The following is a 5290-nucleotide window of genomic DNA, read 5'->3' as shown; positions in this document are numbered from 1 at the left end:
ATTTTCTTAAGTCTATAGCCTTACTTTTTGATCGAAAATTGAACGGTTAAAAAGTGGTAAATTTTTTGAAAAATTAAGCCTTTCTTGCAGAACTAATATCAATTCTTGCATGTTCTAATCATATAGAAGAGAATTATCTTGTTTTTGGAAGAAAAGAGTTTTCGATTTTTTTTCGATTTTCTTAAGTCTATAGCCTTACTTTTTGATCAAAAATTGAGCGGTTAATAAGTGGTAAATTTTTGAAAATAGAGCCTTTCTTGCAGAACTAAGATCAATTCTTGCTTGTTCTAATCATATAGAAGAGAATTATCTTGTTTTTGGAAGAAAAAATTTTTCGATTTTTTTCTTCGATTTTCTTAAGTCTATAGCCTTACTTTTTGATCGAAAATTGAACGGTTAAAAAGTGGTAAATTTTTTGAAAAATTAAGCCTTTCTTGCAGAACTAATATCAATTCTTGCATGTTCTAATCATATAGAAGAGAATTATCTTGTTTTTGGAAGAAAAGAGTTTTCGATTTTTTTTCGATTTTCTTAAGTCTATAGCCTTACTTTTTGATCAAAAATTGAGCGGTTAATAAGTGGTAAATTTTTGAAAATAGAGCCTTTCTTGCAGAACTAAGATCAATTCTTGCTTGTTCTAATCATATAGAAGAGAATTATCTTGTCTTTGGAAGAAAAAATTTTTCGATTTTTTTCTTCGATTTTCTTAAGTCTATAGCCTTACTTTTTGATCGAAAATTAAACGGTTAAAAAGTGGTATATTTTTAAAAATAGAGCCTTTCTTGCGGAACTAAGATCAATTCTTGCTTGTTCTAATCATATAGAAGAGAATTATTTTGTCTTTGGAAGAAAAATTTTTCGATTTTTTTTTCCATTTTCTTAAAGGGCCACTCCAGCCCAAAATTTTTATTTCAGAACACGATGTAATCAGACCTCCTGAAAACGAATCTGTTATTATTTTTTTCATATCTCTAACCGTTTTGTAGTTATTAGCGTTTGTAAAATGGTCATTGAGTTGAATTGTTTTTCAACCGTGTTATCGGAGATCTCCGGATTGACGTCACAGGCATTTTCGGCCTCGGTAAGTTCGCGGCAAGTATCATCGGCTGTCCAAAGGGTCAACGAGAACCTAGCGAAATGGCAGACAGGGCCTAGCAGCGGCATGTTTGTTAGTAGGCCAGACTTTTATCTGGAATCGATATAAAGAGAGAAGTATCGCTCATCAGTCTTGATATTCTGATCGAATATGGAAGTTTTTTATCGCACGAATCTTTCTGACAGAGAAGTCAAATTGTCAAAGTAGGCCAGCGAGACAGAGACATGAGGATGTTGACAGACTTTCGTGGAATGTTGCTCTTGAAGCAATTTATATTGGCAGGCCAGTTCCCTGATTTTAAAAAGAAGATTCGCGCTTTTTCATAAGCTCTTCCTTTAGTGCAACAGCTGAAAAAATCATCGCGCAATTAATTCGAGAGGAAAGACCAAAACAAAACCAGTATACCGGGAATGAAAGCTGTATGAATTGATACCACATATTCATTAGGATAAAGAGCTTCATATCAACATGACTATGACTTATTAGAAATAAACCAGGACAATCGAGGGCATGGACAAGAAAGTATACAAACTTTCAAGACAAGACTAAAAACCTACCATTAGTCATGAGTCAAACAACTTTTTCAAAAATTATAAATTTGTTTTTATACAAACAAAAAAGGGATTTGAGATTATATTAATAATTCAACTTTTTCAATATACTTGTGTAAATATAATTTTTGTATTTAACCTTTAAGCTATTACAGGGGCCTTGTCAGCTTCTTTAAGCTGTCAGAATTTCAACCTGCTATATTTATGAATAATAAATACATGTTTGATGTATTTAAATACTTGGCTACATTGAATAATATATTCAAATATCTATAGAATCAGGCCAGTGAACTATCTAGAAATTTGTTATTTCTATTGCACATGAGAAATGTTCTTATAAAAGTATCATGAAACAATAATCTATTGCAAAATTTCTAGAAAATACCTATAGGTTGTTACTAGTTTTAAATAATAACTGTTGATTCACAAACATTATATAGATATGACCAAATTATATATAAAATTTTGATAATTTTAAAAATAGTCTCCTTTGTAAAAATGTTAATACAAAAACAGAATAATGTGTTGAGGTCTTTGTGGTAACTCTTGCATGGAAGAGAGGGGCAAGTTATCACTCCCACAAAGCCAGTAGCCAGATAACAGAATGCATGTAATCTCCAACCTTCAGCTAGCATTTTTTTGCAAGATCCTTTCTGCTGAACCATAAAAGAGTTTGTTACCTTTTTATGCCTAGAATAATAAGGTTGACAGGGATAAATACTAACATACCAGTGAAATTTACTTTTGAGTCATATTAAAACATAAAATGATCAAAGAAACTTGGACACTCAGGGGCATTCAGAGTATAGATATTTAAAAGGATCAAAGAGAAATTTAGGGGTTAAAGGGCAACCACTGTTACTATAGCAAATAGCATCTAAGGATATTAACTTGAAGTAACACAAAGATGAATTTAAATGATATAGGCCATGCTTATATGAATCAATGCTAGAATAGCAAAGGTAATTTTAACAAATATAAACAATTCTGCCTTTAAAACATTAGAATGAGGATATGACACATCTTTTTTCCAAAACCAAGGGTGTAAATTCCATGTTTTTTCTTTGGAGTAGTAGATCTTTTGCCCTGGATATTGATCTGGCAAAATTTTGAAATTGTGCATCAATTCTATGATGAAATAGGCAGAATTCCAAAATTGAAGGCAGAACATGGTAGAACATGAAGAAAAAGGGTTCAGGGAAACATCAGACAAACCCTGGGAAATTTTACACATCTATACCTCGGGCAAAGGTGTAGTGCACAGATCATTGGCAGGGATGTAGTGCTAGGAGGCTCAGGCCCCCTTATTGGTACAAAAGAGGAGCAAACTTCTACTTTTGGTACTATTTTATGTGACATTTTGCTTGAGAGCCCCTGTTGTACTTTTCATATTACCACATTTCTGACTATTTGGGGGACAGTTCACAAGACTGTTAGAAAACTTGTATTTAGAGTACGAAGTTTTTCTCAAAGCCTGGCAAATTGCTTTGCTTAGGGGGTGCGTGTCACACCATCCCCAAACCCCCTCCAAACCTCTACACCCTGCAGTTTGGCCTAACATTCAACATAGTAAAATGATAATAAGGATGAATTGTGACTTACGGGAAAGTTTCCATCTTGTGAATGGGGTTCTTCTTCTAATGCGGTGAGACATCAATTATTATTCAGCTCCCTGGAAATTCCTGAGATGACACGACGATAAGAAATGCCTTCGGTCAGAAATCCATTCACATCTGAAAATTCGTGAAGCATTCCATATTAAAAAGCTTGCTGCGTTGCCAAGATGAGGATATGCGTTCAGATTGAAGCTTCCATCTTTGATTTGTCGAATTACTAGTCCATGTTGGCTGGAAGCCTCCGCTGAACATCAATCGCAATGAAGGAAAATAAATAAAACGACAACCGAGATTCCGACATGAATCGCCTCTTCCGAGCCACTACCGAGTCGTGCGAATTTCAGTGCGAACATATAACAATAGCGCCGAATGTTGAAACAATGGTCCCTTCATACGTCACAAGGTACTTTTTCCGAAAAAAATTTTGTCGTATTTTTACGGTGATTCTCAACTTTGAGCGTCTATATCTGGAAAACGAGTTAAGCTTTTCGAAAAAAAAAATTCACGATAGCTTCTTTTTCTCGACTAACTACCAATTTATGCAAAAATCTCAGAAAAAATTTTTGGGCTGGAGTGGCCCTTTAAGTCTATAGCCTTACTTTTTGATCGAAAATTGAACGGTTAAAAAGTGGTAATTTTTTTGAAAAATTGAGCCTTTCTTGCATAACTAAGATCAATTCTTGCTTGTTCTAATCATATAGAAGAGAATTATCTTGTTTTTGGAAGAAAAAAATTTTCGATTTTTTTTTCTATTTTCTTAAGTCTATAGCCTTACTTTTTGATCGAAAATTGAACGGTTAAAAAGTGGTAAATTTTTTGAAAAATTGAGCCTTTCCTGCATAACTAAGTTCAATTCTTGCTTGTTCTAATCATATAGAAGAGAATTATCTTGTTTTTGGAAGAAAACAGTTTTCGATTTTTTTTTCGATTTTCTTAAGTCTATAGCCTTACTTTTTGATCGAAAATTGAGCCGTTAAAAAGTGGTAAATTTTTGAAAATAGAGCCTTTCTTGCAGAACTAAGATCAATTCTTGCTTGTTCTAATCATATAGAAGAGAATTATCTTGTCTTTGGAAGAAAAAAATTTTCGATTTTTTTTTCGATTTTCTTAAAACTATAGCTTTACTTTTTGATCGAAAATTGAACGGTTAAAAAGTGGTAAATTTTTTGAAAAATTAAGCCTTTCTTGCAGAACTAAGATCAATTCTTGCATGTTCTAATCATATAGAAGAGAATTATCTTGTTTTTGGAAGAAAAGAGTTTTCGATTTTTTTTCGATTTTCTTAAGTCTATAGCCTTACTTTTTGATCAAAAATTGAGCGGTTAATAAGTGGTAAATTTTTGAAAATAGAGCCTTTCTTGCAGAACTAAGATCAATTCTTGCTTGTTCTAATCATATAGAAGAGAATTATCTTGTCTTTGGAAGAAAAAAATTTTCGATTTTTTTTTCGATTTTCTTAAGTCTATAGCCTTACTTTTTGATCGAAAATTGAACGGTTAAAAAGTGGTAATTTTTTTGAAAAATTGAGCCTTTCTTGCATAACTAAGATCAATTCTTGCTTGTTCTAATCATATAGAAGAGAATTATCTTGTTTTTGGAAGAAAAAAATTTTCGATTTTTTTTTCGATTTTCTTAAGTCTATAGCCTTACTTTTTGATCGAAAATTGAACGGTTAATAAGTGGTAAATTTTTGAAAATAGAGCCTTTCTTGCAGAACTAAGATCAATTCTTGCTTGTTCTAATCATATAGAAGAGAATTATCTTGTCTTTGGAAGAAAAAAATTTTCGATTTTTTTTTCGATTTTCTTAAGTCTATAGCCTTACTTTTTGATCGAAAATTGAACGGTTAAAAAGTGGTAATTTTTTTGAAAAATTGAGCCTTTCTTGCATAACTAAGATCAATTCTTGCTTGTTCTAATCATATAGAAGAGAATTATCTTGTTTTTGGAAGAAAAAAATTTTCGATTTTTTTTTCGATTTTCTTAAGTCTATAGCCTTACTTTTTGATCGAAAATTGAACGGTTAAA

General features: G+C 32.1%; 1 long non-coding RNA gene across 1 annotated transcript; it reads right to left on the bottom strand.

The window, feature by feature from the left end:
- Positions 1 to 1500: 1500 nt before the first annotated feature.
- Positions 1501 to 3848, bottom strand: LOC148958717 (uncharacterized). The gene is made up of 2 exons (XR_016144461.1): positions 3250 to 3848; positions 1501 to 2337 (listed from the first exon to the last, which is right to left on the bottom strand). It is a non-coding gene; the product is annotated as an uncharacterized LOC148958717 (long non-coding RNA).
- Positions 3849 to 5290: the final 1442 nt, after the last annotated feature.

Source organism: Rhopilema esculentum, chromosome 12 (genome assembly GCF_057945365.1).
Source record: "Rhopilema esculentum isolate cy_ngs chromosome 12, ASM5794536v1, whole genome shotgun sequence".
Lineage (NCBI taxonomy): Eukaryota > Metazoa > Cnidaria > Scyphozoa > Rhizostomeae > Rhizostomatidae > Rhopilema > Rhopilema esculentum.
The sequence above is the reverse complement of the archived record's forward strand: the minus strand, read 5'-3'. Positions and strand labels throughout refer to the sequence as shown.